Genomic DNA, 27,187 nt, shown 5'->3' with positions numbered 1-27,187 from the left:
TTAGTCCTCATATGTGTACACCTAGTGAGCATCAGTTAGAATCCATGTGGGAAGCAAAGAAAATTTAATCCTCACTTCTTTTCAATTTAGTAAAGTGATGTCTTGTCTTGAATCTAGTAAAATCCGTGTCCTACATGATGCAAAGTAGTTTTGACTCTTTTGTTTCTTGGTAAACGTGTCCAACTTAGTGTTCAGTCATTCCATCAGTTACCTAAGTAATTTATCTTATTGTTTGATATAATCTTGGTGGCTGTTTTAGATCTTTTGGAGAATAAGGAGAGAGAAATAAATAAGCCTTTGATTGGATATCTTTGTTAACGAAAATTGAAATGTGAGGTTATATACAGGAGGTTCTCAGTCTGTTTCGATGAAATCAGAAAAGCAATTTTGAGCCACAACCCTCTTAGAGAAATAAATGCAGCGATTATTTCTTTCTGGAGTTACTCTGATTTGTCTTGTGGCAATAATGTCCGTACCTAATATCCACCTGTATGTACACATGCCACATGAACATAAAAAGAATTGTCGATTGCTTGCTCACATAAACTACCTTTTATCACAGAAACATGCTGAAGGCATGGTTTCCAAAGGAGTATACAAAATCATCTCTGGGCGATGATTTTTTAATTTTAAAAATATCTCCCGCTAAGGGCACGCTGTATATTGTTCCCGGGATGCTTTGTGAACTTTCGTATTCACAGTTGTTCAACCTCGCCTGTACAGTCATTCATCTCTAAAACTGAGGAACCCTGTACATTTGACATTTCAGTCAAATTCTTCTGTCTTCCTAGGAATATTGGGTCCCCCTTGACGATCGTAGGTGTACCTGAAGATTTTTAATCTTCAACGTGGATAATCATGGCTTTACTTTCTTCATACTAGATGCTCTCTCCGACTCTTAACTACTACCCTATCTGGCATAAAGCGGACATTAGAGCTATTAGTGTGTCCTTTAGTGGGGCAGAAGGAAAAGCACGTGAAATTCAACATAGAGTATTATGTTTCCTTTTTACATTATAGTAGCATTTAAAGATGCCTCCTAATTCTGTAATCACACAAATGGAGAAGGAGGTCTTCTACAGTTTAACACTCATCAGATAAATTTTTACAAAGGAATCCTCTTGAACTGGCATTTTGAATCAGTGTTGTAGAATTCAGCCATTTCATTTCATTTCATTTAAACATGCATATCCCGGCAATTTTCTGGAAGTAAATATTTGCGTATATAAATAAAAGTATATTTCATATCCTTGAATCAAACACTGAGTTATGTAATTGAAAAATTGCATCCCGTCTCTTATTTCCCTCCTCTCCTTATCCTTCTAGAATTAACGAGTTCTTTCTATGTTTGCCTTATTGAATTCTACCACTTTTGTATGGTTTTCAAATATTTACCTTCATAACTCCAGACAGTTTTCCCGAGTAAGCTTACCGATTCCTACGCCCAGTGTGTTTACCCAGCTCTGTGTTGTGCATCACGTCCACTGGGTGCCTCAGCTTTGACGCATTGCCAGGTGAAGCTGTCCTTGACCCTTGTCTGAGTCTTCCTGACTGTCTGTAATATACTCCGACATCTGGCTTCTTCACCCCAGTAAACAACCCCGAATAAATAGCAGGGAAAGACTCAAGCAGGAACAGTCCAGCTCTCCAGTCCTCCCCCCAGTCGCCAATTCTGTCATTCAGCAAGTTCTGTATCTTCTACCTGCTCACCATTTTTCCTATCTTATTACGCTTACTCACTCTCTGACTTATGATGTTGGAAGACCCCCGCTTGGTAAGTTCATTTAGCTTTCCATTGCTGCCTGTGTGACCTTTCTGAAATATATTTGTGAAGATGTAAGTCATCTCCTCATTGAGGGGATGCTCATTCCATGACTGATTCTCCCGTTTTCCCTCTCCATCCCGCTTCCGATAGCTGTTTTGCAGTTTTACCACATTATTTTGCTTCGCCTATTTGCCTGGTTGCTTCCTTATCCTTGTGCTGATCCCACATGTCAAGAAATTCTTCACACCTTCGGTCTGTATTTTGTGTGCCTTTCAAAATCCATTCCTCTCTTTGTAGCGTTTCTGGAGTTTCCCAGTTAGAACGGACTGTTCTCTCCTTTGTGCCCTCACTAGACTTTGTTCGGTCCATTTGTCGAACTGGTGACTTAGTGACTTACCCATTTGTCTTCTTATTTCCTTCCATACATCCCAAGTCCCGCTTGAATATCAGGCTGAATCTGCCTTCTATTTATATGTTCCGCTTTGTCCCAGAATATTGCCCATGATTTGGCAGACACAGTGACTGTGTGTTATCTGACTGAGTGAGTGGGTCAGTGAGAGAATAAATACAATGTGTTCTGAAGTGCATTTCTTTTTTTTTTTTTTTCCACAGGAGGAGACAACAAAGCCAGCAGCTTTAAGAGAGGAAAATGGTATGAGTATTATTGAAAATGCTCCACGAGAGCAAAAAAGTGATGTCAGTTTTACTGTAACGTGTGAAAATAGCAGAAGCGGTAAATCAGTGACTATCTCTGGGATTTTTCCATGTGTAAATACTGTTGTAAAGGCACCTTTTAACGTATGTGGTTTCAAATGTAACAACCATTTCCTGTAATTATTTTTCTTTTCTTGTACGCCTTCATACGGCCTACCTTTTGTTCTTTTAATCTGCACCAATTCTGAAATAATTTTTTGCTATTAATTTTATTTCATCTGAATAAAAGTGAATGGCAGTAGACTTGTGTAGGTATTTGAATTATACAGTCACACATGTTCTCATAAATGACTCTGTGAATGACATTTTACAGCTAAGATGTCCTTGTTAACATCTGGACCGAAGGAAGAGGAAGCGTCATCACCTTGGGATTCGGATTCGGAGGTACTGTGTTTTGTTGTTGTTGTTGTTATGCTGTTAAAATCTAAGCATTGAGTGAAGTTAAAATCCAAGAAGGGGTGGTGTGATGTCACAGTCTGACCTCTGCATTTTCATATAAGGGCTGATCGTCTTACAGTTTTCAGCTTATAGGTCAGTAAATAATAATGTGTTAAGGACATTACAGCTGTACAGTATAATTCTGCTAGTTCGCTGCATTTTTTTAAGAGGCCATCATACTGTAGGGTAAAAAATAAGGCTTAGAAGTGGGAAAGAATCAATTTGGGCTTTGAAGTATGTTGACCTACAAGCTAAAGAATTCTTCCGGGTCAAGCCGTGGCCAAATGTAAAATTGCATGGTACATGTGAACGTGTGAAAGGTCCAATGCCATTCAAAGAGAAAAAGTTTGGAGTAGAATGTTTTGGAAGCTGGAAGTAACAAAGATAGTGCCTGAAACCTGAAGATTTTAAAACGTTGGATAGTCAAGTCAGGATATTGAGGAAACAGGAGATGGAAAAGTATGGGGAATAGTAAATACGTGAGAGTTTAATAACAGCAATTCTATTTAGTGATATTTTGATGAGTAGAATTTGTTCTGAAAAACAAAATGCGCTAAATATATTTGTAGCTGCTGTGCTTTTACAAGGGTAGGTAGGAACTAGTGATGACATATACTAAGGGGACAGCTGTGGAAAGAGCTTGGAAGGGGCTGACCTCTTAGGTAGAAGCAGCTGCTGCACAGTGGTACCTGGACGGAGGAGAAGTCAGGTGACATGTTAGCATCCTGGTTATGTCACTGATTACACTAGGCATGAAATCTGCAGGAACTGCCAGGGCTGTGCCAGCAGCGGTGGAAAGAAGGGGGAGGAAGGAGCAAGATGAGAAGGGTCTAAAAGAATGAGACCTGTCATTCTTGACACCTGTGTCTCAAGGATCCTTTCTGGGATTCGGTACTGTCCTCTCACATGTAGGCAGCCTGCCCAGAATGTGCCAGCTGTGAGACCGCTCAGGTCCCCGAGATTCACTGGTGCCCTCTGGCTGCTGCAGTCTGAGTGGGTTGTGTAGCACATTTGTGTCGGTTCCAGTGAAATGAGAAACTGAAGGGCTGAAGCTCCCTGGGCAGCACAGAGGCACACAATGGGTGCGAAAGCAGTATGGTGCCCACCACGTGGGCTGTGGTCTGTGGGGAGGGAGAACGACCTCCAGGGTGCCAGCACCCTTGTGCTCTGTGCTCAAGAAGCTCCCAGTTCCCTGAGGGCAGCAGCGCTTGGGCTCCTGAGGACAGAGGGGCTGTCTGACAGTTTGGGGGCCTGCAGACTGCCAGAGGTGTGAGGGGAGGAAGAACAAACCTCCCCACCTACCCTTTCCGTGGGGCTCCCAGGTCCTCCGGGGTCTCTCTCTGCCACAACCCGTTGCTCCTTCCTGTTCTGCCCTGCGTCTTCTTCCCGTGGGACCTGTGGTTGGTTCTGGCACTGTGTCCTTAGAATTACACCTGGGGTGTGCCTTACCATCTGAGACTTTCTGTTCTTCCTCGTAGGGTCCGGTGCCCGATATCTGTAGTCACCCATTCTGCCCGTATTCCCCTCTGTGCTCTTTCTAGTGAGGGTTTCTGAAGGTATCTTTAAGACATGATATCATTACAAGCCGCACATTACTGTTTAGAATTCTGATTACCCATTTTTTTTTTTTTTCCTCCTAGGAGAAACTGATGGAATGTTTCTGTTTCTATTTTTCTCTTTTTGTATTTATAAGTGTACAGCTTTGAGATAGTGGTATGTGACCATGTTTCACTACTGGAATGCCTCATTTTATAGCAATAAATTAAAGTGTACAAAAGTGGAGACAAAAAGTAACTGTCACATATATGTTAGTCAGTATTATTGTGGATGTGCTATGAACAGAAGTCTCTGTTATAGATCTTATTGTGCTGAATGTCTTTTCTTTTCTTTCTTGATTTACGTTCATAATTGAGTGGAAATGTTTCTTGTTTTTGTTTGTGTGTTCATCCATGTGCCCGCAGCTTTTGAAATGGTTTTACACCCCCCTAAATTTTCCTTGCAGGAGACGTTTCTTCAGTGTCTGTCTCTTCATTCCCTCTCTGCCTCCGTATTTAGTTACAGGTTTCTTTGTAGTAGCTATGTGTGCCTTTCTTTCTTCCATCAGTGCCATATGAGTTTTATTCCTGTTTATTTCTCTCTTTCTTGCAAAGACCTGAGTGGGCACAATCATTTCTCTGTAGCTTTTTGTCAAACAAGATAGAAGTGTCTTATACTACTTTGAATCTCCATCCTTTTAGGTAAGGTACTAGTAAAAACTAAACTCCCACATATTCATGGGCAAGAGATAATTCATACAAATATAAATCACGTGGATGGATGTAAAAATATAACACATGATGACTGTAAGTTCCTTAATGTTAGTTGTTTCAGAAATGCTCTCAACTATGTCGGAAAATTTTTGTCCTAGTTTATTCTGGTTAAGAAAATACTCTAAATGAATCATAGTGTTTGTATAGTAATGAAGTAGGGATGAGGGGGATAATATTTTGAGGACATCTGTATTAGCTCCCATAACGCTCTCCCCACATAAAGATATATGTTAAATAATGACAGAATTGAGTGTTGGGTCTACATTCAAGTTATTCCACAATCTGTGCACGTTGTGTTGATTCGTCTGGTAATGGTGAACATTACACTTGAGTTACCCGTGTTGATACTCATTTTTATTAAGGCTTCTGTTTTTTGTTCTAGAATGTTGCACAACCGGGATTGACGAAGCCAATGGCCACTTCTCAGCAACTCACGAAAAGTGGTAAGCTATTTCAAGACTGCCTATATTGTGTTATTCCTTGTTAACTAACGACACATATTTTCATATACTCTTTATTTTTGCAGTAGTAAAAGGCAAATATAATGGTGTGGGAACAGAAAAGGAAACCATGTTACAGGACGGTATTTCTCATCATCGAGATGTGGTTGAAAGCCTTCCGACGTCAGTCAAAGTCCAGGGCTTTCATGCTCGTTTCGTGGAAACACATGGCCCTGGTCTGCAACCTTTCTTGATGTCTTCAACTGAGGAAGGTCACACAGAGGTAAGTTAGTTTAAGGACCCACAACAACAAAAACCCCTTCTTTTCCCCACGCTTTGTTCACATACCACCCCCTGACCCTCATCATGCTGACAAGGATCCTAGAAAGAAATGGATGGCCTCAAGGTCATCATAGAAACCAGTGTAATCACAAGAGAGAGAGATGTACAGGATTGAGATTTATAAACTTTGGTGGGAGAAAACAATTCTTAGGGCTGCCACTGTGTGAGCAAAGAATTAGAAAGCAACCCAAAAGTGCTGCTCCACAAATATGTGGATGGAGGAATGAATGAAGGGGAAGAATTCATGTGCGAAGGGCAAGATAAACGTAATGATTGAGTAAGAGCGTCAATATGACAGATTAGTATAAAAACACCTCAGAAATAGTGGAGTTAAATGAGAGCAGGATCTCTGCACATTAAAAAATATGGAGAAAATGCTTTTACTTTTTATTTTTATTTTTATTATTTTTTTTGAGACAGCGGGCTAGAGTGCCGTGGCATCGGCCTAGCTCACAGCAACCTCAAACTCCTGGACCCAAGCAATCCTCTTGCCTCAGCCTCTCAAGTGGCTGGGACTACGGGCATGCGCCAATATGCCTGGCTAATTTTTTTCTATATATTTTTAGTTGTCCTGCTCATTTCTCTCTATTTTTAGTAGAGAGGGGGTCTTGCTCTTGCTCAGGCTGGTCTGGAACTCCTGAGCTCAGAGGATCCACCAGCCCGGGCCTCCCAGAGTGCTAGAGGGAAATGCTTTTCAAAGCAAATTAAGACTCCGGGAGGTGGGGTGGGAGGGGATGGAGGTATGACTGCATGGTGAGTGCCAGGCACACTGTCTGGAGAATGGACACGCTTGAGGCTCTGACTCAGGGGGATGGGCGGGACATGGACAATGTATATAACCTGAACTTATGTACCCCCATGATGAGCTGAAATAAAAAAAAATGAATAAAAATAAAAATAAATGCAAATTAAGAAACGAGAGGCAGTCAGTGCAAAAGATTCTTCAGAATGACATATCCCTCATGTTAATGAAGGACTGAAAGAAAGTTTGAGATGACTGTCATGAACATTAATCAGCTGGGCATTTTAAAATTGCTAGAAGAGGATAATTTGGATGTTGCTAGCATATAGAAAAGAGAAACATTTAAGGTGATGGATATCCCAGTTACCCTGTATGGTTCTATTGAAATGAATGTTTCAAATTATCACGTGTTAGTCCTCATATGTGTACACCTAGTGAGCATCAGTTAGAATCCATGTGGGAAGTAAAGAAAATTTAATCCTCACTTCTTTTCAATTTAGTAAAGTGATGTCTTGTCTTGAATCTAGTAAAATCCGTGTCCTACATGATGCAAAGTAGTTTTGACTCTTTTGTGTCTTGGTAAACGTGTCCAACTTAGTGTTCAGTCATTCCATCAGTTACCTAAGTAATTTATCTTATTGTTTGATATAATCTTGGTGGCTGTTTTAGATCTTTTGGAGAATAAGGAGTGAGAAATACATAAGCCTTTGATTGGATATCTTTGTTAACGAAAATTGAAATGTGAGGTTATATACAGGAGGTTCTCAATCTGTTTCGATGAAATCAGAAAAGCAATTTTGAGCCACAACCCTCTTAGTGAAATAAATGCAGCGATTATTTCTTTCTGGAGTTACTCTGATTTATCTTGTGGCAATAATATCAGTACCTAATGGCCACCTGTATGTACACATGCCACGTGAACGTAAACAAAATTGTCGATTGCTTGCTCACATAAACTACCTTTTATCACAGAAACATGCTGAAGGCATGGTTTCCAAAGGAGTATGCAAAATCATCTCCACGCGATGATTTTTTAATTTTAAAAATATCTCCCGCTAAGGGCACGCTTTATATTGTTTCCGGGAAGCTTTGTGAACTTTCGTATTCACAGTTGTTCCACCTGGCCTGTACAGTCATTCATCTCTAAAACTGAGGAACCCTGTACATTTGACATTTCAGTCAAATTCTTCTGTCTTCCTAGGAACATTGGGTCCCCCTTGACGATCGTAGGTGTACCTGAAGATTTTTAATCTTCAACGTGGATAATCATGGCTTTACTTTTCTTCATACTAGATGCTCTCTCCCACTCTTAACTGCTACGCGATCTGGCATAAAGCAGAAATCAGAGCTGTTAGTATGTCCTTTACCAGGGAAGAAGGAAAAGCACGTGAAATTCAACATAGAGTATTATGTTTCCTTTTTACATTATAGTAGCATTTAAGGATGCCTCCTAATTCTGTAATCACACAAATGGAGAAGGAGGTCTTCTACGGTTTAACACTCATCAGATAAATTTTTACAAAGGAATCCTCTTGAACTGGCATTTTGAATCAGTGCTGCAGAATTCAGCCATTTCATTTCATGTCATTTAAACGTGCATATCCCGGCAATTTTCTGGAAGTAAATATTTGCATATATAAATAAAAGTATATTTCATATCCTTGAATCAGACACTGAGTTATGTAATTGAAAAATTGCATCCCGTCTCTTATTTCCGTCCTCTCCTTATCCTTCTAGAATTAGCAAGTTCTTTCTATGTTTGCCTTATTGAATTCTACCACTTTTGTATGGTTTTCAAATATTTACCTTCTAACTCCAGATAGTTTTCCTGAGTAAGCTTACCGAATCCTATGCCCAATGTGTTGACCTAGCTCTGTGTTGTGCATCACGTCCACTAGGTGCCTCAACTTTGACGCATTGCCAGGTGAAGCTGTCCCTCACCCTTGTCTGAGTCTTCCTGACTGTCCGTAATATACTCCGACATCTGGCTTCTTCACCCCAGTAAACCACCCTGAATAAATAGCAGTGAAAGACTCAAGCAGGAACAGTCCAGCTCTTCAGTCCTCCCCCCAGTCGCCAATTCCGTCATTCACCAAGTTCTGTATCTTCTACCTGCTCACCATTTTTCCTATCTTATTATGCTTACTCACTCTCTGCCTTATGATGTTGGAAGACTGTTTTCTGGATTCCCGCCACCCCACCCCCGCTTGGTAAGTTCATTTAGCTTTCCATTGCTGCCTGGATGACCTTTCTAAAATTTATTTGTGAAGATGTAAGTCATCTCCTCATTGAGGGGATCCTCATTCCATGAAGGGGACAGCTGATGTCCTAGGATGGCACGTGACTGGTGTGGTTCAGACTGATTCTCCCGTTTTCCCTCTCCATCCCGCTTCCTATAGCTGTTTTCCAGTTTTACCACATTATTTTGCTTCCTCTATTTGCTTGGTTGCTTCCTTATCCTTGTGCTGATCCCACATGTCAAGAAATTCTTCACACCTTCAGTCTGTATTTTGTGTGTCTTTCAAAATCCATTAGTCTCTTTGTAGCGTTTGTGGAGTTTCCCAGGTAGAACGGACTGTTCTCTCCTTTGTGCCCTCACTAGACTTTGTTCAGTCCATTTGTCAAACTGGTGACTTAGTGACTTACCCATTTGTCTTCCTATTTGTTTCCATACATCTCAAGTCCCACTTGAATATCAGGCAGAATCTGCCTTTTATTTATATGTTCCGCTTTGTCCCAGAATATTGCCCATGATTTGCAGACACAGTGACTGTGTGTTATCTGACTGAGTGAGTGGGTGAGTGAGAGAATAAATTCAATGCGTTCTGAAGTGCATTTCTTTTTTTTTTTTCTTTTTCACAGGAGGAGACAACAAAGCCAGCAGCTTTAAGAGAGGAAAATGGTATGAGTATTATTGAAAATGCTCCACGAGAGCAAAATGTAATGTCACTTTTACTGTAACACGTGAAAATAGCGGAAGTGGTAAATCAGTGAATATCTCTGAGATTTCTCCATGCGTAAATACTGTCGTAAAGGCACCAGTTACGTAAAGGCATATGTGGCTTCAAATGTAACAACCGTTTCCTGTAATTATGTTTCTTTTCCTGTTTTCCTTCATACGGCCTACCTTTTGTTCTTTTAATCTGCATTGATTCTGAAAAAATTTTTTGCTATTAATTTTATTTCATCTAAATAAAAAAGAATGGCAGTGGACTTGTATAGGTATTTGAAATATAAAGTCAGACATGATCTCGTAAATGACTCTGTGAATGACATTTTATAGCTAAGAGGTCCTTGTTAACATCTGGACCAAAGGAAGAGGAAGCGTCGGCACCTGCGGATTCGGATTCTGAGGTACTGTGTTTTGTTGTTGCTGTTGTTATGCTGTTAAAATCTGAGCCCTGAGTGATGTTAAAATCCAAGAAGGGGTGGTGTGATGTCACAGTCTGACCTCTCCATTTGCATATAAGGGCTGATCGTCTTACAAGTTTCAGCTTATAGGTCAGAAAATAATGGTGTGCTAAGTACATTACAGCTGTACAGTATAATTCTTCTAGGTTGCTGCATTTTTTTTAAGAGGCCATCATACTGTAGGGTAAAAAATACGGCTTAGAATTGGGAAAGAATCAATTTGGGCTTTGAAGTCTGTTTACCTACAAGCTAAAGATTTCTTCCGGGTCAAGCCGTGGCCAAAAGTAAAATTGCATGGTACATGGGAACGTGTGAAAACTCTAATGACATTCGAAGAGAAAGAGTGTGGAGTAGAATGTTTTGGAAGGTGGAATTAAAAAAGAGAGTGCCTGAAACCTGAAGATTTTAAAATGTTGGATAGTCAAGTCAAGATGTTGAGGAAACAGGAGATGGAAAAGTGTGGGGAATAGTAAATACGTGAGAGTATAATAACAACAATTCTAATTAGTGATATTTTGATGAGTAGAATTTGTTTTCAAAAACAAAATACACTAAATATATTTCTGGCTGCTGTGCTTTTTAAAAGGGTAGGTAGGAACTAGTGACGACTTATAGTAAGGGAACAACTGTGGAAAGAGCTTGGAAGGGCCTGACCTCTTAGATAGAAGCAGCTGCTGCACAGTGGTACCTGGACGGAGGAGAAGTCAGGTGACATGTTAGCATCCTGGTTCTGTCACTGATTACACTAGGCATGAAATCTGCAGGAACTGCCAGGGGTGTGCTAGCAGCGGTAGACAGAACAGGGAGAGAGGAGCAAGATGAGAAGGGTCTACAGAATGAGACCTGTCATTCTTGACACCTGTATCTCAAGGAGCACTTCTGGGATTCGGTGCTGTCCTCTGACATGTTGGCAGCCTGTCCAGAATGTGCCAACTGTGAGATCGCTAAGGTCCCCGAGATTCACTGGTGCCCTCTGGCTGCTGCAGTCTGAGTGGGTTGTGTAGCACATTTGTGTCGGTTCCAGTGAAATGAGAAACTGAAGGGCTGAAGCTCCCTGGGCAGCACAGAGGCACACAATGGGTGCGAAAGCAGTATGGTGCCCACCACGTGGGCTGTGGTCTGTGGGGAGGCAGAACGACCTCCAGGGTGCCAGCGGCCTTGTGCTCTGTGCTCAAGAAGCTCCCAGTTCCCTGTGGGCTGCAGCGCTTGGGCTCCTGAGGACAGAGGGGCTGTCTGACAGTTTGGGGGCCTGCAGACTGCCAGAGGTGTGAGGGGAGGAAAAACAAACCTCCTCACCTACCTTTCCGTGGGGCTCCCAGGTCGTCCGGGGTCTCTCTCTGCCAGAATTTTGCTCTTTCTTTTTCTGCCCAGCGAGTTCTTCCCGTGGGATCTGTGGTTGGTTCTGGCACTGTGTCCTTAGATTTACACCTGGGGTGTGCCTTACCATCTGAGACTTTCTGTTCTTCCTCGTAGGATCCAGTGTCCGATATCTGTAGTCAGCCATTCTGCCTGTATTCCCCTCTGTGCTCTTTCTAGTGAGGGTTTCTGAAGATATCTTTAAGACATGATATCATTACAAGCTGCACATTACTTTTTAGAATTCTGATTCCCCATTTTTCCTCAAGGTGGAAATTGATGGCACAGTTTTGTTTCCGTTTTTCTTTCTCAGCTTTCAGGTAGTGGTAGGTGAGTATTTTTCAGTGCTTCAATGTCTCATTCTATAGCAATAATATCAAAGTCTACAGAAGTAGACACAAAAAGCAACTGTCAAGGGAAAGACATCATTATTACGGATGTGCTACGAACACAAATGTCTGTTAATATATCTTTCTATTCCCAATTTTTTTTCTTTTCTTCCTTGATTTATGTTCAGAACTCATAGACTGGGAATATGTCTTCTTTTTGTTTGTGTTGTTCGTCCATGCTCCCCCACCTTTTGAAATGGTTTTACGTCCACCTAGATTTTTCTTGCAGAAGACGTTTCTTCAGTCTCTGTCCCTTCATTCCCTCTCTGACCCCATATTCAGTTACACCTTTGTGTATAGTAGCTATGTGTGCCTTTCATTCATCCATCATTGCCCAAGAGGTTTTATTCCTGTGTATTTCTCCCTTTCTTGCAAAGCCCTGAGTGGGTACAATCATTTATTTTAGCTTTTTGACAAACCACGATAGCAGCGACTTGAAGTATTTGCAATGTCGACCCTTGTTCATAAGTACTACTAAAATCTAAACTCCCACGTATTCCCAGACAAGAGATAATTCACAGAAGTATAAATCATGTGAACGCATTGCAAAATATAACACAAAATTAATGTAATTTACTTAATGTTACTTATTTCAGAAATGCTCAGACTACCTCGGGAAATGTTTGTCGTAGGTTATTCTTGTTATGAAAATAATCTAATGGATATCATAACGCTTTCATAATAATGCATTAGCAGTAAGGGGAGTGATATTTGGAAGATGTCTGTATGAGCTCTCACAATCCTCTCCCCATGAGAAGATGTAGGGGAACAAATCAGAGAACTGAGGGTCAAGTAAAACCTGTGTCATAGATCATGTAAAGTGCTATCTCTTTCAGGCTTGTCAGATTTTATTAATGAATTATTAAGTTTTGACTCTTCTGTTTCTTGTTTAAGGTTTCTCAGTTAGTGTTTGGTCTCTCGATACTTATCTGAGTAATTTATGTCATTGTTTGATATAATCTTGGTAGCTGTTTTAGATCTTTTGGAGAATAAAGAGAGAGAAATAGATAAGCCTTTGATTGGATATCTTTGTTAACGAAAATTGAAATGTCAGGTTATATACAGGAGGTTCTTAATCTGTTTGGATGAAATCAGAAAAGCAATTTTGAGCCACAGCCCTCTTAGAGAAATGAATGCAGCGATTATTTCTTTCTGGAGTTACTCTGATTTAAGTTGTTGCAATAGTATCGGTACCTAGTGGCCACCTGTATGTACACATGCCACGTCAACGTAAACAAAATTGTCGATTGCTTGCTCACATAAACTACCTTTTATCACAGAAACATGCTGAAGGCATGGTTTCCAAAGGAGTATACAAAATCATCTCTGGGCGTTGATTTTTTAATTTTAAAAATATCTCCCGCTAAGGGCACGCTTTATATTGTTCCCGGGAAGCTTTGTGAACTTTCGTATTCACAGTTGTTCCACCTGGCCTGTACAGTCATTCATCTCTAAAACTGAGGAACCCTGTACATTTGACATTTCAGTCAAATTCTTCTGTCTTCCTAGGAACATTGGGTCCCCCTTGACGATCGTACGTGTACCTGAAGATTTTTAATCTTCATCGTGGATAATCATGGCTTTACTTTCTTCATACTAGATGCTCTCTCCGACTCTTAACTACTCCCCTATCTGGCAAAAAGGGGAAATTAGAGCTATTAGTATGTCCTTTAGCGGGGCAGAAGGAAAAGCACGTGAAATTCAACATAGAGTATTATGTTTCCTTTTTACCTTATAGTAGCATTTAAAGATGCCTCCTAATTCTGTAATCACACAAATGGAGAAGGAGGTCTTCTACAGTTTAACACTCATCAGATAAATTTTTACAAAGGAATCCTCTTGAACTGGCGTTTTGAATCAGTTTTGTAGAATTCAGCCATTTCATTTCATTTAAACATGCTTATCCCGGGAATTTTCTAGAAGTAAATATTTGCGTATATAAATAAAAGTATATTTTATATCCTTGAATCAGACACTGAGTGATGTAATAGAAAAATTGCATCCCATCTCTTATTTCCCTCCTCTCCTTATCCTTCTAGAATTAGCGAGTTCTTTCTATGTTTGCCTTATTGAATTCTACCACTTTTGTATGGTTTTCAAATATTTACCTTCATAACTCCAGATAATTTTCCCGAGTAAGCTTACCGAATCCTATGCCCAATGTGTTTACCCAGCTCTGTGTTGTGCATCACGTCCACTGGGTGCCTCAACTTTGACGCATTGCCAAGTGAAGCTGTCCTTGACCCTTGTCTGAGGCTTCCTGACTGTCCGTAATATACTCCGATATATGGCTTCTTCACCCCAGTAAACAACCCCGAATAAATAGCAGTGAAAGACTCAAGCAGGAACAATCAGCTCTCCAGTGCTCCCCCCAGTCGCCAATTCTGTCATTCACCAAGTTCTGTATCTTCTCCCTGCTCACCATTTTTCGTATCTTATTATGCTTACTCACTGTCTGACTTAAGATGTTGGAAAACTGTTTTCTGGACTCCCGCCCCCCACCCCCACTTGGTAATTTCATTTAGCTTTCCATTGCTGCCTGGGTGACCTTTCTAAAATATAGTTGTGAAGATGTAAGTCATCTCCTCATTGAGGGGATCCTCATTCCATGACTGATTCTCCCATTTTCCCTCTCCATCCCGCTTCCTGTAGCTGTTTTGCAGTTTTACCACATTATTTTGCTTCGCCTATTTGCCTGGTTGCTTCCTTATCCGTGTGCTAATCCCACATTTCAAGAAATTCTTCACACCTTGGGTCTGTATTTTGTGTGCCTTTCAAAATCCAGTCCTCTCTTTGTAGCGTTTCTGGAGTTTCCCAGTTAGAACGGACTGTTCTCTCCTTTGTGCCCTCACTAGACTTTGTTCAGTCCATTTGTCGAACTGGTGACTTAGTGACTTACCCATTTGTCTTCCTATTTGTTTCCATACATCTCAAATCCCGCTTGTATATCAGGCAGAATCTGCCTTATATTTATATGTTCCGCGTTGTCCCACAATATTGCCCATGATTTGGAAGACACAGTGACTGTGTATTATCTCACTGAGTGAGTGGGTGAGTGAGTGTATAAATTCAATGTGTTCTGAAGTGCATTTCTTTTTCTTTCTTTTTTTTACAGGAGGAGACAACAAAGCCAGCAGGTTTAAGAGAGGAAAATGGTATGAGTATTATTGAAAATGCTCCACGAGAGCAAAAAAATAATGTCACTTTTACTGTAACACGTGAAAATAGCAGAAGTGATAAATCAGTGAATATCTCTGAGATTTTTCCGTGTGTAAATACTGTTGTAAAGGCACCAGTTAACGTATGTGGTTTGAAATGTAACAACCATTGCCTGGAATTATTTTTCTTTTCCTGTTTTCCTTCATACGGCCTACCTTTTGTTCTTTTAATCTGCATCAATTCTGAAATAATTTTCTGCTATTAATTTTATTTCATCTAAATAAAAATGAATGGCAGTAGACCTGTATAGGTGTTTGAAATATACAGTCAGACATGTTCTCATAAATGACTCTGTGAATGACATTTTATAGCTAAGATGTCCTTGTTAACATCTGGACGAAAGGAAGAGGAAGAGTCGTCACCTTGGGATTCGGATTCGGAGGTACTGTGTGGTGGCAGTGGTGTTATGGGGTTAAAACCTAAGCACTGAGTGATGTTAAAATCAACGAAGGGGTTGTGTGATGTCACAGTCTGACCTCTCCATTGGCATATAAGGGCTGATCGTCTTACAAGTTTCAGCTTATAATTCAGAAAATAATGGTGTGCTAAGTACATTACAGCTGTACAGTATAATTCTTCTAGTTTGCTGCATTTTTTTTAAGAGGCCATCATACTGTAGGGTACAAAATAAGGCTTAGAAGTGGGAAAGAATCAATTTGGGCTTTCAAGTATGTTGACCTACAAGCTAAAGATTTCTTCCGGGTCAAGCCGTGGCCAAAAGTAAAATTGCATGGTACATGGGAACGTGTGAAAGGTCTAATGACATTCAAAGAGAAAGAGTTTGGAGTAGAATGTTTTGGAAGCTGGAATTAAAAAAGAGAGTGCCTGAAACCTGAAGATTTTAAAATGTTGGATAGTCAAGTCGAGTATTGAGGAAACAGGAGATGGAAAAGTGTGGGGAATAGTAAATACGTGAGAGTATAATAACAACAATTCTAATTAGTGATATTTTGATGAGTAGAATTTGTTTTCAAAAACAAAATGCACTAAATATATTTGTAGCTGCTGTGCTTTTTAAAAGGGTAGGTAGGAACTACTGATGACTTATAGTAAGGGAACAACTGTGGAAAGAGCTTGGAAGGGCCTGACCTCTTAGATAGAAGCAGCTGCTGCACAGTGGTACCTGGACGGAGGAGAAGTCAGGTGACATGTTAGCATCCTGGTTATGTCACGGATTACACTAGGCATGAAATCTGCAGGAACTGCCAGGGCTGTACCAGCAGCGGTGGACAGACGAGGGAGGGAGGAGCAAGATGAGAAGGGTCTAAAAGAATGAGACCTGTCATTCTTGACACCTGTGTCTCAAGGATCCCTCCTGGGATTCGGTGCTGTCCTCTCACATGTAGGCAACCTGCCCAGAATGTGCCAGCTGTGAGACCGCTCAGATCCCCGAGATTCACTGGTGCCCTCTGGCTGCTGCAGTCTGAGTGGGTTGTGTAGCACATTTGTGTCGGTTCCAGTGAAATGAGAAACTGAAGGGCTGAAGCTCCCTGGGCAGCACAGAGACACACAATGGGTGCGAAAGCAGTATGGTGCCCACCACGTGGGCTGTGGTCTGTGGGGAGGGAGAACGACGTCCAGGGTGCCAGCGGCCTTGTGCTCTGTGCTCAAGAAGCTCCCAGTTCCCCGAGGGCAGAAGCGCTTGGGCTCCTGAGGACAGAGGGGCTGTCTGACAGTTTGGGGGCCTGCAGAGTGCCAGAGGTGTGAGGGGAGGAAAAACAAACCTCCCCGCCTACCGTTTCCCTGGGGCTCCGGTTTCCCTGGGGCTCCGAGGTCGTCCGGGGTCTCTCTCTGCCAGAACGTTGCTCCTTCCTGTTCTGCCCTGCGAGTTCTTCCCGTGGGATCTGCGGTGGGTTCTGGCACTGTGTCCTTAGAATTACACCTGGGGTGTGCCTTACCATCTGAGACTTTCTGTTCTTCCTCATAGGATCTGGTGCCCGATATCTGTAGTCAGCCATTCTGCCTGTATTCCCCTCAGTGTTCTTTCTAGTGAGGGTTTCTTAAGATATTTTTAAGACATGATATCATTACAAGCTGCACATTACTTTTTAGAATTCTGATTCCCCATTTTTCCTCAAGGTGGAAATTGATGGCACAGTTTTGTTTTTGTTTTTCTTTCTCAGTTTTCAGGTAGTGGTAGGTGAAGATTTTTCACTTCCTGAATGTCTCGTTTTACAGCAATAAAATCAAAGTCTATAGAAGTAGACACAAAAAGCAACTGTCAAGGGAAAGACTTCATTATTAGGGATGTGCTACGAACAAAAATGTCTGTTAATATATCTTTCTGCTCCGAATGTTTTTTCTTTTCTTCCTTGATTTATGTTCAGAGCTCATAGACTGGGAATATCTCTTCTTTTTGTTTCTGGTGTTCGTCCGTGCTCCCCCACCTTTTGAAATGGTTTTACATCCACCTAGATTTTTCTTGCAGAAGACGTTTCTTCAGTCTCTGTCCGCTCATTCCCTCTCTGACCCCATATTCAGTTACACCTTTGTGTGTAGTAGCTATGTGTGCCTTTCATTCATCCATCATTGCCCAAGAGGTTTTATTCCTGTGTATTTCTCCCTTTCTTGCAAAGCCCTGAGTGGGTACAATCATTTATCTTTAGCTTTTTGACAAACCACGATAGCAGCGACTTGAAGTTTTTGCAATGTCGACCCTTGTTCATAAGGTACTACTAAAATCTAAACTCCCACGTATTCCCAGACAAGAGATAATTCACAGAAGTATAAATCATGTGAACGCATTGCAAAATATAACACAAAATTAATGTAAGTTACTTAATGGTACTTATTTCAGAAATGCTCAGACTACCTCGGGAAATGTTTGTCGTAGGTTATTCTTGTTATGAAAATAATCTAATGGATATCATAACGCTTTCATAATAATGCATTAGCAGTAAGGGGAGTGATATTTGGAAGATGTCTGTATGAGCTCTCACAATCCTCTCCCCATGAGAAGATGTAGGGGAACAAATCAGAGAACTGAGGGTCAAGTAAAACCTGTGTCATAGATCATGTAAAGTGCTATCTCTTTCAGGGTTGTCAGATTTAATTAATGAATTATTAAGTTTTGACTCTTCTGTTTCTTGTTTAAGGTTTCTCAGTTAGTGTTTGGTCTCTTGTTACTTAACCGAGTAATATCTGTTATTGTTTGATATAATCTTGGTAGCTGTTTTAGATCTTTTGGAGAATAAGGAGAGAGAAATAAATAAGCCTTTGATTGGATATCTTTGTTAACGAAAATTGAAATGTGAGGTTATATACAGGAGGTTCTCAATCTGTTTGGATGAAATCAGAAAAGCAATTTTGAGCCACAGCCCTCTTAGAGAAATGAATGCAGCGATTATTTCTTTCTGAAGTTACTCTGATTTATCTTGTGGCAATAATATCAGTACCTAATGGCCACCTGTATGTACACATGCCACGTCAACGTAAACAAAATTGTCGATTGCTTGCTCACATAAACTACCTTTTATCACAGAAAAATGCTGAAGGCATGGTTCCCAAAGGAGTATACAAAGTCATCTCTGGGCAATGATTTTTTAATTTTAAAAATATCTCCCCCTAAGGGCACGCTTTATATTATCCCCGGGAAGCTCTCTGAACTTTCGTATTCACAGTTGTTCCACCTGGCCTGTACAGTCATTCATCTCTAAAACTGAGGAACCCTGTACATTTGACATTTCAGTCAAATTCTTCTGTCTTCCTAGGAACATTGAGTCCCCCTTGACAATCGTAGGTGTACCTGAAGATTTTTAATCTTCAATGTGGACAATCATGGCTTTACTTTCTTCATACTAGATGCTCTCTCTGACTGTTAACTGCTGCCCTATCTAGCATAAAGGGGAAATTAGAGCTATTAGTATGTCCTTTACTGGGGCAGAATCAAAAGCACGTGAAATTCAACATAGAGTATTATGTTTCCTTTTTACATTATAGTAGCATTTAAAGATGCCTCCTAATTCTGTAATCACGCAAATGGAGAAGGAGATCTTCTACAGTTTAACACTCATCAGATAAATTTTTACAAAGGAATCCTCTTGAACTGACATTTTGAATCAGTGTTGTAGAATTCAGCTGTTTCATTTCATTTCATTTAAACATGCATATCCAAGCAATTTTCTGGAAGTAAATATTTGTGTATATAAATAAAAGTATAATTTATATCATTGAATCAGACACTGAGTTATGTAATAGAAAAATTGCATCCCGTCTCTTATTTCCCTCCTCTCCTTATCCTTCTAGAATTAGCGAGTTCTTTCTATGTTTGCCTTATTGAATTCTACCACTTTTGTATGGTTTTCAAATATTTACCTTCATAACTCCAGATAATTTTCCCGAGTAAGCTTACCGAATCCTATGCCCAATGTGTTTACCCAGCTCTGTGTTGTGCGTCACGTCCACTGGGTGCCTCAACTTTGACGCATTGCCAACTGAAGCTGTCCTTGACCCTTGTCTGAGGCTTCCTGACTGTCCGTAATATACTCCGACATATGGCTTCTTCACCCCAGTAAACAACCCCGAATAAATAGCAGTGAAAGACTCAAGCAGGAACAATCAGCTCTCCAGTGCTCCCCCCAGTCGCCAATTCTGTCATTCACCAAGTTCTGTATCTTCTCCCTGCTCACCATTTTTCGTATCTTATTATGCTTACTCACTGTCTGACTTAAGATGTTGGAAAACTGTTTTCTGGACTCCCGCCCCCCACCCCCACTTGGTAATTTCATTTAGCTTTCCATTGCTGCCTGGGTGACCTTTCTAAAATATAGTTGTGAAGATGTAAGTCATCTCCTCATTGAGGGGATCCTCATTCCATGACTGATTCTCCCATTTTCCCTCTCCATCCCACTTCCTGTAGCTGTTTTCCAGTTTTACCACATTATTTTGCTTCGCCTATTTGCCTGGTTGCTTCCTTATCCTTGTGCTTATCCCACATTTCAAGAAATTCTTCACACCTTGGGTCTGTATTTTGTGTGCCTTTCAAAATCCAGTCCTCTCTTTGTAGCGTTTCTGGAGTTTTCCAGTTAGAACGGACTGTTCTCTCCATTGTGCCCTCACTAGACTTTGTTCAGTCCATTTGTCGAACTGGTGACTTAGTGACTTACCCATTTGTCTTCCTGTTTGTTTCCATACATCTCAAATCCCGCTTGTATATCAGGCAGAATCTGCCTTATATTTATATGTTCCGCGTTGTCCCACAATATTGCCCATGATTTGGAAGACACAGTGACTGTGTATTATCTCACTGAGTGAGTGGGTGAGTGAGTGTATAAATTCAATGTGTTCTGAAGTGCATTTCTTTTTCTTTCTTTTTTTTACAGGAGGAGACAACAAAGCCAGCAGGTTTAAGAGAGGAAAATGGTATGAGTATTATTGAAAATGCTCCACGAGAGCAAAAAAATAATGTCACTTTTACTGTAACACGTGAAAATAGCAGAAGCGATAAATCAGTGAATATCTCTGAGATTTTTCCGTGTGTAAATACTGTTGTAAAGGCACCAGTTAACGTATGTGGTTTGAAATGTAACAACCATTGCCTGGAATTATTTTTCTTTTCCTGTTTTCCTTCATACGGCCTACCTTTTGTTCTTTTAATCTGCATCAATTCTGAAATAATTTTCTGCTATTAATTTTATTTCATCTAAATAAAAATGAATGGCAGTAGACTTGTATAGGTGTTTGAAATATACAGTCAGACATGTTCTCATAAATGACTCTGTGAATGACATTTTATAGCTAAGATGTCCTTGTTAACATCTGGACGAAAGGAAGAGGAAGAGTCGTCACCTTGGGATTCGGATTCGGAGGTACTGTGTGGTGGCAGTGGTGTTATGGGGTTAAAACCTAAGCACTGAGTGATGTTAAAATCAACGAAGGGGTGGTGTGATGTCACAGTCTGACCTCTCCATTGGCATATAAGGGCTGATCGTCTTACAAGTTTCAGCTTATAATTCAGAAAATAATGGTGTGCTAAGTACATTACAGCTGTACAGTATAATTCTTCTAGTTTGCTGCATTTTTTTTAAGAGGCCATCATACTGTAGGGTACAAAATAAGGCTTAGAAGTGGGAAAGAATCAATTTGGGCTTTCAAGTATGTTGACCTACAAGCTAAAGATTTCTTCCGGGTCAAGCCGTGGCCAAAAGTAAAATTGCATGGTACATGGGAACGTGTGAAAGGTCTAATGACATTCAAAGAGAAAGAGTTTGGAGTAGAATGTTTTGGAAGCTGGAATTAAAAAAGAGAGTGCCTGAAACCTGAAGATTTTAAAATGTTGGATAGTCAAGTCGAGTATTGAGGAAACAGGAGATGGAAAAGTGTGGGGAATAGTAAATACGTGGGAGTATAATAACAACAATTCTAATTAGTGATATTTTGATGAGTAGAATTTGTTTTCAAAAACAAAATGCACTAAATATATTTGTAGCTGCTGTGCTTTTTAAAAGGGTAGGTAGGAACTACTGATGACTTATAGTAAGGGAACAACTGTGGAAAGAGCTTGGAAGGGCCTGACCTCTTAGGTAGAAGCAGCTGCTGCACAGTGGTACCTGGACGGAGGAGAAGTCAGGTGACATGTTAGCATCCTAGTTATGTCACTGATTACACTAGGCATGAAACCTACAGGAACTGCCAGGGCTGTACCAGCAGCGGTGGACAGAAGAGGGAGGGAGGAGCAAGATGAGAAGGGTCTAAAAGAATGAGACCTGTCATTCTTGACACCTGTGTCTCAAGGAGCCCTTCTGGGATTCGGTGCTGTCCTCTCACATGTTGGCAGCCTGTCCAGAATGTGCCAACTGTGAGATCGCTAAGGTCCCCGAGATTCACTGGTGCCCTCTGGCTGCTGCAGTCTGAGTGGGTTGTGTAGCACATTTGTGTCGGTTCCAGTGAAATGAGAAACTGAAGGGCTGAAGCTCCCTGGGCAGCACAGAGGCACGCAATGGGTGCGAAAGCAGTATGGTGCCCACCACGTGGGCTGTGGTCTGTGGGGAGGGAGAACGACCTCCAGGGTGCCAGCGGCCTTGTGCTCTGTGTTCAAGAAGCTCCCACCCAGTTCCCCGAGGGCAGAAGCGCTTGGGCTCCTGAGGACAGAGGGGCTGTCTGACAGTTTGGGGGCCTGCAGACTGCCAGAGGTGTGAGGGGAGGAAAAACAAACCTCCCCGCCTACCGTTTCCCTGGGGCTCCGAGGTCGTCAGGGGTCTCTCTCTGCCAGAACGTTGCTCCTTCCTGTTCTGCCCTGCGAGTTCTTCCCGTGGGATCTGTGGTGGGTTCTGGCACTGTGTCCTTAGAATTACACCTGGGGTGTGCCTTACCATCTGAGACTTTCTGTTCTTCCTCATAGGATCTGGTGCCCGATATCTGTAGTCAGCCATTCTGCCTGTATTCCCCTCTGTGTTCTTTCTAGTGAGGGTTTCTGAAGATATCTTTAAGACATGATATCATTACAAGCTGCACGTTACTTTTTAGAATTCTGATTCCCCATTTTTCCTCAAGGTGGAAATTGATGGCACAGTTTTGTTTTTGTTTTTCTTTCTCAGCTTTCAGGTAGTGGTAGGTGAAGATTTTTCACTTCCTGAATATCTCGTTTTACAGCAATAAAATCAAAGTCTATAGAAGTAGACACAAAAAGCAACTGTCAAGGGAAAGACTTCATTATTAGGGATGTGCTACGAACACAAATGTCTGTTAATATATCTTTCTGCTCCGAATGTTTTTTCTTTTCTTCCTTGATTTATGTTCAGAGCTCATAGACTGGGAATATCTCTTCTTTTTGTTTCTGGTGTTCGTCCGTGCTCCCCCACCTTTTGAAATGGTTTTACATCCACCTAGATTTTTCTTGCAGAAGACGTTTCTTCAGTCTCTGTCCGTTCATTCCCTCTCTGACCCCATATTCAGTTACACCTTTGTGTGTAGTAGCTATGTGTGCCTTTCATTCATCCATCATTGCCCAAGAGGTTTTATTCCTGTGTATTTCTCCCTTTCTTGCAAAGCCCTGAGTGGGTACAATCATTTATCTTTAGCTTTTTGACAAACCACGATAGCAGCGACTTGAAGTTTTTGCAATGTCGACCCTTGTTCATAAGGTACTACTAAAATCTAAACTCCCACGTATTCCCAGACAAGAGATAATTCACAGAAGTATAAATCATGTGAACGCATTGCAAAATATAACACAAAATTAATGTAAGTTACTTAATGGTACTTATTTCAGAAATGCTCAGACTACCTCGGGAAATGTTTGTCGTAGGTTATTCTTGTTATGAAAATAATCTAATGGATATCATAACGCTTTCATAATAATGCATTAGCAGTAAGGGGAGTGATATTTGGAAGATGTCTGTATGAGCTCTCACAATCCTCTCCCCATGAGAAGATGTAGGGGAACAAATCAGAGAACTGAGGGTCAAGTAAAACCTGTGTCATAGATCATGTAAAGTGCTATCTCTTTCAGGCTTGTCAGATTTTATTAATGAATTATTAAGTTTTGACTCTTCTGTTTCTTGTTTAAGGTTTCTCAGTTAGTGTTTGGTCTCTCGATACTTATCTGAGTAATATCTGTTATTGTTTGATATAATCTTGGTAGCTGTTTTAGATCTTTTGGAGAATAAGGAGAGAGAAATAGATAAGCCTTTGATTGGATATCTTTGTTAACGAAAATTGAAATGTCAGGTTATATACAGGAGGTTCTCAATCTGTTTGGATGAAATCAGAAAAGCAATTTTGAGCCACAGCCCTCTTAGAGAAATGAATGCAGCGATTATTTCTTTCTGGAGTTACTCTGATTTATCTTGTGGCAATAGTATCGGTACCTAGTGGCCACCTGTATGTACACATGCCACGTCAACGTAAACAAAATTGTCGATTGCTTGCTCACATAAACTACCTTTTATCACAGAAACATGCTGAAGGCATGGTTTCCAAAGGAGTATACAAAATCATCTCTGGGCGATGATTTTTTAATTTTAAAAATATCTCCCGCTAAGGGCACGCTTTATATTGTTCCCGGGAAGCTCTGTGAACTTTCGTATTCACAGTTGTTCCACCTGGCCTGTACAGTCATTCATCTCTAAAACTGAGGAACCCTGTACATTTGACATTTCAGTCAAATTCTTCTGTCTTCCTAGGAACATTGGGTCCCCCTTGACGATCGTAGGTGTACCTGAAGATTTTTAATCTTCAACGTGGATAATCATGGCTTTACTTTCTTCATACTAGATGCTCTCTCCGACTCTTAACTACTACCCTATCTGGCAAAAAGGGGAAATTAGAGCTATTAGTATGTCCTTTACCGGGGCAGAAGGAAAAGCACGTGAAATTCAACATAGAGTATTATGTTTCCTTTTTACCTTATAGTAGCATTTAAAGATGCCTCCTAATTCTGTAATCACACAAATGGAGAAGGAGGTCTTCTACAGTTTAACACTCATCAGATAAATTTTTACAAAGGAATCCTCTTGAACTGGCGTTTTGAATCAGTGTTGTAGAATTCAGCCATTTCATTTCATTTCATTTAAACATGCTTATCCCGGGAATTTTCTAGAAGTAAATATTTGCGTATATAAATAAAAGTATATTTTATATCCTTGAATCAGACACTGAGTGATGTAATAGAAAAATTGCATCCCATCTCTTATTTCCCTCCTCTCCTTATCCTTCTAGAATTAGCGAGTTCTTTCTATGTTTGCCTTATTGAATTCTACCACTTTTGTATGGTTTTCAAATATTTACCTTCATAACTCCAGATAATTTTCCCGAGTAAGCTTACCGAATCCTATGCCCAATGTGTTTACCCAGCTCTGTGTTGTGCATCACGTCCACTGGGTGCCTCAACTTTGACGCATTGCCAAGTGAAGCTGTCCTTGACCCTTGTCTGAGGCTTCCTGACTGTCCGTAATATACTCCGATATATGGCTTCTTCACCCCAGTAAACAACCCCGAATAAATAGCAGTGAAAGACTCAAGCAGGAACAATCAGCTCTCCAGTGCTCCCCCCAGTCGCCAATTCTGTCATTCACCAAGTTCTGTATCTTCTCACTGCTCACCATTTTTCGTATCTTATTATGCTTACTCACTGTCTGACTTAAGATGTTGGAAAACTGTTTTCTGGATATTCCCGCCCCCCACCCCCACTTGGTAATTTCATTTAGCTTTCCATTGCTGCCTGGGTGACCTTTCTAAAATATAGTTGTGAAGATGTAAGTCATCTCCTCATTGAGGGGATCCTCATTCCATGACTGATTCTCCCATTTTCCCTCTCCATCCCGCTTCTTGTAGCTGTTTTGCAGTTTTACCACATTATTTTGCTTCGCCTATTTGCCTGGTTGCTTCCTTATCCTTGTGCTGATCCCACATTTCAAGAAATTCTTCACACCTTGGGTCTGTATTTTGTGTGCCTTTCAATATCCAGTCCTCTCTTTGTAGCGTTTCTGGAGTTTCCCAGTTAGAACGGACTGTTCTCTCCTTTGTGCCCTCACTAGACTTTGTTCAGTCCATTTGTCGAACTGGTGACTTAGTGACTTACCCATTTGTCTTCCTATTTGTTTCCATACATCTCAAATCCCGCTTGTATATCAGGCAGAATCTGCCTTATATTTATATGTTCCGCGTTGTCCCACAATATTGCCCATGATTTGGAAGACACAGTGACTGTGTATTATCTCACTGAGTGAGTGGGTGAGTGAGTGTATAAATTCAATGTGTTCTGAAGTGCATTTCTTTTTCTTTCTTTTTTTTACAGGAGGAGACAACAAAGCCAGCAGGTTTAAGAGAGGAAAATGGTATGAGTATTATTGAAAATGCTCCACGAGAGCAAAAAAATAATGTCACTTTTACTGTAACACGTGAAAATAGCAGAAGCGATAAATCAGTGACTATCTCTGAGATTTTTCCGTGTGTAAATACTGTTGTAAAGGCACCAGTTAACGTATGTGGTTTGAAATGTAACAACCATTGCCTGGAATTATTTTTCTTTTCCTGTTTTCCTTCATACGGCCTACCTTTTGTTCTTTTAATCTGCATCAATTCTGAAATAATTTTCTGCTATTAATTTTATTTCATCTAAATAAAAATGAATGGCAGTAGACTTGTATAGGTGTTTGAAATATACAGTCAGACATGTTCTCATAAATGACTCTGTGAATGACATTTTATAGCTAAGATGTCCTTGTTAACATCTGGACGAAAGGAAGAGGAAGAGTCGTCACCTTGGGATTCGGATTCGGAGGTACTGTGTGGTGGCAGTGGTGTTATGGGGTTAAAACCTAAGCACTGAGTGATGTTAAAATCAAAGAAGGGGTGGTGTGATGTCACAGTCTGACCTCTCCATTGGCATATAAGGGCTGATCGTCTTACAAGTTTCAGCTTATAATTCAGAAAATAATGGTGTGCTAAGTACATTACAGCTGTACAGTATAATTCTTCTAGTTTGCTGCATTTTTTTTAAGAGGCCATCATACTGTAGGGTACAAAATAAGGCTTAGAAGTGGGAAAGAATCAATTTGGGCTTTCAAGTATGTTGACCTACAAGCTAAAGATTTCTTCCGGGTCAAGCCGTGGCCAAAAGTAAAATTGCATGGTACATGGGAACGTGTGAAAGGTCTAATGACATTCAAAGAGAAAGAGTTTGGAGTAGAATGTTTTGGAAGCTGGAATTAAAAAAGAGAGTGCCTGAAACCTGAAGATTTTAAAATGTTGGATAGTCAAGTCGAGTATTGAGGAAACAGGAGATGGAAAAGTGTGGGGAATAGTAAATACGTGAGAGTATAATAACAACAATTCTAATTAGTGATATTTTGATGAGTAGAATTTGTTTTCAAAAACAAAATGCACTAAATATATTTGTAGCTGCTGTGCTTTTTAAAAGGGTAGGTAGGAACTACTGATGACTTATAGTAAGGGAACAACTGTGGAAAGAGCTTGGAAGGGCCTGACCTCTTAGATAGAAGCAGCTGCTGCACAGTGGTACCTGGACGGAGGAGAAGTCAGGTGACATGTTAGCATCCCAGTTATGTCACTGATTACACGAGGCATGAAATCTGCAGGAACTGCCAGGGCTGTGCCAGCAG

At 40.7% G+C, this 27,187-nt stretch overlaps 1 protein-coding gene and 1 long non-coding RNA gene across 2 annotated transcripts in view; both read left to right on the top strand.

Annotated features, from left to right (window-relative positions):
* LOC123638769 (putative ankyrin repeat domain-containing protein 19) overlaps positions 1-27,187 on the top strand; it is a 79,843-nt gene that overhangs the window by 35,694 nt on the left and 16,962 nt on the right. The gene's annotated exons all lie outside the window — the stretch shown is intronic.
* Positions 9,614-15,061, top strand: LOC123638253. The gene is made up of 3 exons (XR_006735261.1): positions 9,614-9,652; positions 10,034-10,104; positions 15,022-15,061. It is a non-coding gene; the product is annotated as an uncharacterized LOC123638253 (long non-coding RNA).

Source organism: Lemur catta, chromosome 5 (genome assembly GCF_020740605.2).
Source record: "Lemur catta isolate mLemCat1 chromosome 5, mLemCat1.pri, whole genome shotgun sequence".
In the NCBI taxonomy this organism is placed as follows: Eukaryota; Metazoa; Chordata; class Mammalia; order Primates; family Lemuridae; genus Lemur; species Lemur catta.
The sequence above is the reverse complement of the archived record's forward strand: the minus strand, read 5'-3'. Positions and strand labels throughout refer to the sequence as shown.